This window comes from Globicephala melas, chromosome 14, assembly GCF_963455315.2.
Source record: "Globicephala melas chromosome 14, mGloMel1.2, whole genome shotgun sequence".
Taxonomy (NCBI): domain Eukaryota; kingdom Metazoa; phylum Chordata; class Mammalia; order Artiodactyla; family Delphinidae; genus Globicephala; species Globicephala melas.
Window position 1 is genome coordinate 39,753,692 of NC_083327.1, and position 8,435 is coordinate 39,762,126.

Here is an 8,435-nt window from a genome sequence, read left to right on the forward strand (position 1 = left end):
TAGGCGAGACAGGCGCTGGTGGAGCGGGGGACGTACAGAGAGCAGGAGATCAGCCACCTTGGGCGGCCTGCTCATACGCTCCCCCTCTGCGTACCCTGCACAACGCTAACAATCTTGGTCCAGCCCTCTTCTGCGACATTCCTGGGGTCAGGTATGTGGCAGGGGTGGGGGCGGTGGCCGGTGGGTGGGGGCCCTGCAACCAGATACCACGATACAGTACAGGCAGCTGCCGCCAAAGAGAATCGAAAGCAAGATAGTACCTAGTATGCTAAGAACAGTCATTCGCCAGGACGTGGGCAGTTTTGGAGCCAAGCACTTACCAGGTCAATGGAGAGGGAGTCATTGTAGCTGCGCCCTATCCAGTTACCAGAAAGGTAAGGCCACCCCTGGTTTTCACAGACCCAGACGCACCCTCATGGGGAGGGGAAGGCCCAGCTCTAAAACATTCCTGTGGCCTAGCCGGGAGTCAGCACAGTTACAAGTGTGCCACCCCATGTTATGTTCAGTGCCACTAGGGGTGGACCCATTAGGTCTTTCCAAACAAAAAATAATCCCACTAGTCGGACTTATGTGTCCAGAAGCCAGCCTATTCCACTCCACGCTGCACAGTCCAGGGAGGCTCACAGGCAGTCACCCTGCTAAAACGTCTGATTCGTGGTATGGTAACATTTACTGACAGGGGTCTTTGTGACATATTGGCATGCAGGACAGGAAGATGGTCAGTCTTTCCCTCCCCCCATTGTCAGTCATCCCCACACGGTTGCATTAGCTGGGTCAATTTTTCATGGAAGTCCAGAGGAAGAGGAAGACGCCAACAGTATCTCACTGTAGACCCAGCAATTAGACTCATTTCACAGTGAGGCCATTGTTGATGCTCAGCCCTTGAGTAGACTTCCTCTGCTCAGGATGAAATGTAAGCCATCTAACACAGGGGAGATCATGACAATTAAGCAATATACAAACAGTAACTGCATTCTGAGCGCCTGTGGTTTCTGTCCTGGTCTGCAGTACAGTTCAGAAAACTCACGTTTTCAGTAATACAGGAATGAGTCTAAAATCATGTTCACAATAACCACCTAGTTTTACCCTTGTTGTAACAACCACAGCTACTCCATTTTGACTTTCAAATGCATTCCCCTCCTTAGTGGCCAAAGTAGATGTGCAACGCATGTTCAGTAGGCCACACAACAGGCCACTGTGTTCAGTAAAGTTTAAGTTAAACCATGTGTAAACCTGAATGATTTCCCATACCTCCACATGTGAAGATTTTTCCATAATTTCCCCTTTTGATTGCAGGACTTTCGATAGCCCAAAGTACCTATCCCACAAAGCCAGGGTGAATGCTGCCTGCCTGCCCTAGGTCCAGATCACGTCCCTTTGTGTTAGACCTCCTTTATATTTGCCTAGATATCCACGTTGGGGAAAAACTGATGAGACATGAACAAGCTCAGAGGTAGCTGATGCAGAATTCGAGGCTATACATTTTACGAATTATTGAATTGTTACACAAGCAGACTTACAGCAAGCAGTGTTACACATCATGAGTAGTTATACTCTAATAACTAGGTAATTTTCTTTTCCTCCTGAACATCAGGACAAAAGTGTGGCTAATGCAATAACTTTCATAAATCTAGACCTCAATTAGCAGAACTAGAATTTAACATCCACTGAAACATAATATTTTTCTCTCTAAAACTACCCTTATTTCCACCAGACACAATCAAATCAAGACTAATTTGCTTGCAAAATAAGTCTGGTCAGTGGACCACATAGGCTCCTCCTAACTGGCTGTGGTGGAACTCCTCAGAAGGAGTCTCAGACTGAATTCCCAAAAGGCTTCTCAAAGCCAGGAAAGCCATGCCAAAGGCCTGCCATCAGACTCCACACCTCAGTGTGGAGGTCCCCAAAATATCGAGATTCCTGTACATGCCAGGAGACAGTCTTTCCCATTCACCTGATTGGGCTGCTCAGAACTACGAGTCTCCAGTTTCTGGAGGGATCAGGCAGAGAGAAAAGAAATACGTTTCAGTTCTACCCACAGGTGTAGTTTACCAAATTGCCGTAAGTCATAACTAACTTGAGGGGAAGGGTTTCCCTATATCTAGAAAACAGATCAATCTAGTAATATTCCAGACAAAACCCATAAAAATTTTAACGATATTCACCAGTTCACTCAGTAACCAATCCTTCCATTAACTTTTTATGAAGCCATCAGGTTTTCCATTAGGATTCTCTCATTTTTTAGCCAGTTCAGCAGTATGATCTGAAATTTATCAGAGACCTCTACTTGTCAAAAAGTTCTTCTTATGAACTTTCTTGAAGATGAAGCACTTTTTGCAAAAACATCAGAGTACAACAACTGTCTATAAAAGACTTAAAAAGGCATGGTTAAACACCCGATTACAATGTAATTGATAAAGAAACTTTACTACGGTAACTAGAATTATAACTGATTGTAATCTTAACCCTGAAAAGCCTTAATCTCTGGCAAAAACCAAGAAGCAGGTAATTGTGGACTGTTTTGTCATCCCCACATTTCCTGATTGCAAGACTTATGCCCTAGTCTTCCTATTCTAAGAAGGCAAAAGTAGGTAACTTAGACACACCCAGCAGTTAATGTTCCAGTACTTTATCCTATTTGAAGTGACCCAGATAGTCAATGAATTCTCTTCATTTAACTTAGTTTAGTTTTAAGATACCCAAATCTGGACAGACTATTTTAGACAGACATTCCAAAAACATGATTATTCCTATAGAGTTTACCTAGAGGCTCTTACCTCATTTACATTTGCTTTAAATGTCATCATATCAAGTTATTTTACTTGCTGACAAATTCGCAACAGATATAAGGTCTTACTTGACCTCTAGTAAACCTAGGTACAACAGTATTATACTTAACATTCATAACTCTAAAGATAAGCCTATATTAATGAAACCAACAAGCTTAAACTAGTTTTAATACCAGGTATTCATTCAGTAGTGAATATTTCCCAGATCATATGCACCTGAAATTCATTATGGCTAGTTTCCTTTATATCTCTGAGAATTTATATAAGTGCTTAAATTTTCTTTTAACCCAAATAAATAGAGCTCATCCACACACCAGTCTTGGTAATGTCATTTGGAGGCAGAGACACATCATATTTATAAGGAATACATGGACATATGTATATCTATATAGACAGATCTCACAGTTTTCCTTCTAGCATTTAAAATGGTCTCTTTTTTTTTTTTCTCTTCACTCTCAGGGATCAGATGATTAAAGTTTCTGAGAGCCCAGATAGATCATTTACATCTCAAAGGCACAAGAAATATCAATTCCTTCTAGAAAGCTAACTTTCTCTAAGGGCATATGAAAAAACCAGTTTTAGAATGTCAAAAGAGTCCCATCTTGGACATTTTCAGGGATTTTTTTCCCCTAAATAGCCAATTCAGTTTAAACAAATGACAGTAATAGACAATACGTATCATTCACTCACGTTCACATGCCTCATTTTCAGAGGAACATGAATCAGCATTCAAGTTAACCTTCACCTCAGCTGTTAGCTCAGCCTCTGTGGCTTTTCTTAATATAAAAAGCAATAGCCAACCCACAGCTTGCTGCCACCATCTTATTGTCTAACCTTTTTCCCCACTGTAGTTGTTGCCAGAGCTGCTCCAGGGCTTTGCTCAAAACCCATCAACCCCCCTCCCCACCTTTAGCAGGAGTGTCCTTGTTCACAACCCTCCAACCCCTGCTTTAGCAAAACTGTCCTTACTCAAAACCCGCCAGCCCCCCTCCTCACCTTCAGCAGAACTTAACATAAATCTTTAAGTTAAAGGGTCCAGAGATAAGAAAGCTACAAACAAAAGAACCCAGATGGAACCAGCTGAGACCAAAATAGCAATGAATCTGACCTCCGACAGACGCTGAGTCTCATTATACGTTGATTTTACTACATTAGCGTATTAAATGACATCTACCAGAGGCCATGATTGGACATTAAGGACCAAAAGAAGGATAAAAAGGAGGTGGTACCCCACTCCTTCAGGAAGAGCCATGCCCCCTCCCTGGAAGACTAATGCAGACGCCTCCCCTTCATCAGCCTCACTCCTCCTCCCTTTGTATTTACTCTAAAATTAAATAATTTTCGCCAGGTGGGTGAGAAGTTGATCTGTGAACTAAGTTCTGCTTCTCCATTCTTTGGCCACTGAATAAAGCTTATAATGTGTGGATCTCATCTTCAGATTTGTTATTCGCCTATTCGAACCCAAACAGAAAGAACCCTCCCTTACCAAGACAGCCTCAGCCGGGCTAGAGCTCAAGCAGGGTCCATACAACTTAATTTGGTAACAACTGTTGGTGCCCAACGTGGGGCCCATTCCATCAGGTAACTCAGGGCTTACTCGCTGACTCAGGGCCAACAAAGCTGGCTAAACAACTGGGCAGTTGGCCCCAATTCGCGACCTCTGGGCCAGTGAGGGCTCCTAAATTTAGCCTGAGATCGAAAAGCTGCCAAGGACCAAGTGGAGTGCTCCCCAGGTAGACATCCCCTCCCCTAGCACATCTATAGCAAGGGTGCTTGCTACCGACTGAGGTAGTGTCCAAGGGACACCCGACACAGGGGGCCCCGACCACACTTCGGCTGATAAAGCCAAGATTGGTTGTAGGGATTAGCTGGCTAAGGGAAAGCATCTTGGCCATCTAGTTGGAGCCAGACCTCTGTCTAGAGAACTGGACTGGGTGGTTGGTTGTCTAAATTGAGCCAGTCCTCTGGTGAGGGGCGAGGTGACATACAACTGGTCATCTGGTTGTACCAGTTCCCTGTAAGGGGATTGCACTGGACATGAAGCCCTCCAGAGGGCATCATACAGTAAGAATATCTCTTTGTTTTGTGTGTGTGACCTAAGCCCTAGTCTCTGTTTTTGATGCAAGTGAATCTTCAATCTCTGTTCTATGGGGTTTTGTTTGTCCTAATGCTCCTGGCAATACTTGCTGCATCTGTGGGCACAGGCTGGGCACTTAAAGGCCACTAGGAGACTCACCACCAAAAAGACTCCCGTGAAAGTAAAATTGGTCACGGACCAGGGTAGATGATCATTAGGCAGTCTGCTGGCCAGAAGCAAATGTCCGCGTAAGCAGGCACACCGTAAAGCACTCACAGCCCCACCCCTGAGGTGTTCCCACCTCTAGGGTATAGTAAAAAATGCAAGAGCATGTCTTCTGTGTTGGTTCATCTTGCCCTAACTTGCCATCCGAAGGCAGGGTATATGTCTCTGTCAGATAGGTCTCTCCACACTACCCTTCATCACAGATGCCTAGGGAGCTCTCCTCTGAGACAGATCCTTTAAAAATCCTTGTTTTTGCTAGATTTCAGGAACATCACTTTGCCTGGCTGGGGAAGGAAGATGAGGACCCCCACACTGTCGAAAGTCCGTGGATCCTTGTAGCTGAGAGTGTAGAGAACTGGACACATGCCAGATGTGCGTTCAGTCTCCCTACCTGATTACCCGTAACTGAAAAGGGACAAGCCCTTTTTGAACAAGCCTCCTTGACTGCTGGAGAGGCTCTCTGGGCAATTTATCTGATTAGAGAACCCTTATTTCCCACTCGCCCTTCACCCTATCTCGGCGGGCTGCTCACTGAAAGCACTCACCCACATCAGGTATCTCCTCCAGCCCCATGGTGGGTCTGGGAACATCTAGTTGCTGACTTACGAGGGGACTTTATAACTAAGGTCCTCTTAGACAGCATCACCCCTTTCAGCCCCTGCAAAGATTTGGTTCAGATTTCAGTTAGAGCGCCTAGACAGCTTGGTGTGGGCCAGATCTTGTGGGATCTGCATTGCCACCAACCCTAGGAAGAGACCACTGAGAAGTTGGAAACAGACTAAAAATAACAACTCCCCAATATGGGTAACCAAGCCTCTATCCTGGCAAAAGAGCCACTAGGGTGCATTCTCTGTAACTGGAAATTATTCTAGTACCACCCACTAACAAAGAGACAGCTTATTTTCTTTTGCAGCACCATATGGCCCCGACGTAAATTGGAGGATAGAGAAAGTTGGCCAACCAAAGGCTCTCTGAACTCTAAAATGGACCTCTATTGCCAGTGTTTAAAGAAAAATGGGATGATCAACACCTATTTATGATAAAAAGTCTCCAGAAAGTGGGCTTGGAGGGAACCTACCTCAACATAATAAAGGCCATGTATGACAAAACTACAGCTAACATCATACTCAGTGGTGAAAAGCTGAAAGCATTTCATCTTAGATCAGGAACAAGAGAAGGATGTCCACTCTTACCACTTTTATTCAACATAGTGTTGGAAGTCCTAGCTACAGCTATCAGAGAAGAAATAAAAGAAATCCAAGTTGGAAAAGAAAACTGTCACTGCTTGCAGATGACATGACACTATACATAGAAAATCCTAAAGATGCTACTGGAAAACTACTAGATCTCATCAATGAATTTGGTAAAGTTGCAGTATACAAAGTTAATACACAGAAACCTCTTGCATTCCTATACACTAACAACGAAAGATCAGATTAAGGAAACAATCCCATTTACCATCACATCAAAAATAATAAAATACCTAGGAATAAACCTACATAAGGAGGAAAAAAACCTGTACTCAGAAAATAAGATACTGATAGAGAAATCAAAGATGACACAAACAGATGGAGAGATATACCATGTTCTTGGATTGGAAGAATCAATATTGTGAAAATGACTATACTACCTAAAGCAATCTACAGATTCAATGCAATCCCTAACAATTACCAAGGGCATTTTTCACAGAATCAGAACAGAAAACTTTACAATTTGTATGGAAACACAAAAGACCCCAGATAGCCAAAGCAATCTTGAGAAAGAACAGAGCTGGAGGAATCAGGCTCCCTGACTTCAGACTATAATACAAATCTACAGTAATCAAAACAGCATGGGGCTGGCACAAAAATAGAAATATAGATCAGTGGAATAGGATAGAAAGTCCAGAGATAAACCTACACACCCATGGCCACCAAATCTATGACAAAGCCAAGAATATACAACAGAGAAAAGACAGCCTCTTCAATAAGTGGTGCTGGGAAAACTGGACAACTACATGTAAAAGAATGAAATTAGAACACTCCCTAACACCATACACAAAAATAAACTCAAAATGTTCTAAAGACCTAAATGTAAGTCTGGATACTATCAAACTCTTAGAGGAAAACATAGGCAGAACACTCTGACATAAATCACAGCAAGATCTTTTTCAATCCACTGCCTAGAGTAATGAAAATAAAAACAAAAATAGGGCTTCCCTGGTGGCGCAGTGGTTGAGAGTCCACCTGCCAATGGAGGGGACGTGGGTTCATGCCCCGGTCCAGGAAGATCCCACATGCCACAGAGCAGCTGGGCCCGTGAACCTATGGCCGCTGAGCCTGCGCGTCTGGAGCCTGTGCTCCGCAACGGGAGAGGCCACAACAGTGAGAGGCCCATGTACCACAAAAAAAAAATAAAATAAACAAATGGGACCTAATTGAACTTAAAAGCTTTTGCACAGCAAAGGAAACCATAAACAAAAAGACAACCCTCAGAATGGGAGAAAATATTTGCAAATGAAGCAACTGACAAGGGGTTAATCTCCAAAATATACAAATAGCACATATAGCTCAATATCAAAAAAACAACCTAATCAAAAAATGGGCAGAAGGCCTAAATAGACATTTCTCCAAAGAAGACATACAGATGGCTAAAAAAAAAAAACCACAAGATGCTCAACATCACTAATCATTAGAGAAATGCAAATCAAAACTACAATGAGGTATCACCTCACACCAGTCAGAATGGCAATCATCAAAAAATCTACGAACAATAAATACTGGAGAGGGTGTGGAGAAAAGGGAACCCTCCTACACTGTTGGTGGGAATGTAGATTGGTGCAGCCACTACGGAGAACAGTATGGAGGTTCCTTAAAAAACTAAAAATAGAGCTACAATATGACCCAGCAATCCCACTTCTGGGCATATATCCAGAGAAAACCATATAATTCAAAAGGATGCATGCACCCTGATGTTCATTGCAGCACTATTTACAGTAGCCAGGACATGGAAGTAAACTAAATGTCCATAGACAGAGGAATGGATAAAGAAGATGTCGTACATATATACAATGGAATATTACTCAGCCATAGAAAGGAACAAAATAATGCCATTTGCAGCAACATGGATGGACCTAGAGACTTTCATACAGAGTGAAGTAAGTCAGAGAGAGAAAGACAAATATCGTATAATATCACTTATATGTGGAATCTAGAAAAATGGTACAGATTAACTCATTTGCAAAGCAGAAATAGAGTCACAGATGTAAAAAACACTTATGATTACCAAGAGGGGCAAGGGGGGGTGGGATGAATTGGGAAATTGGGATTGACATATATACACTACTTTATATAAAATAGATAACT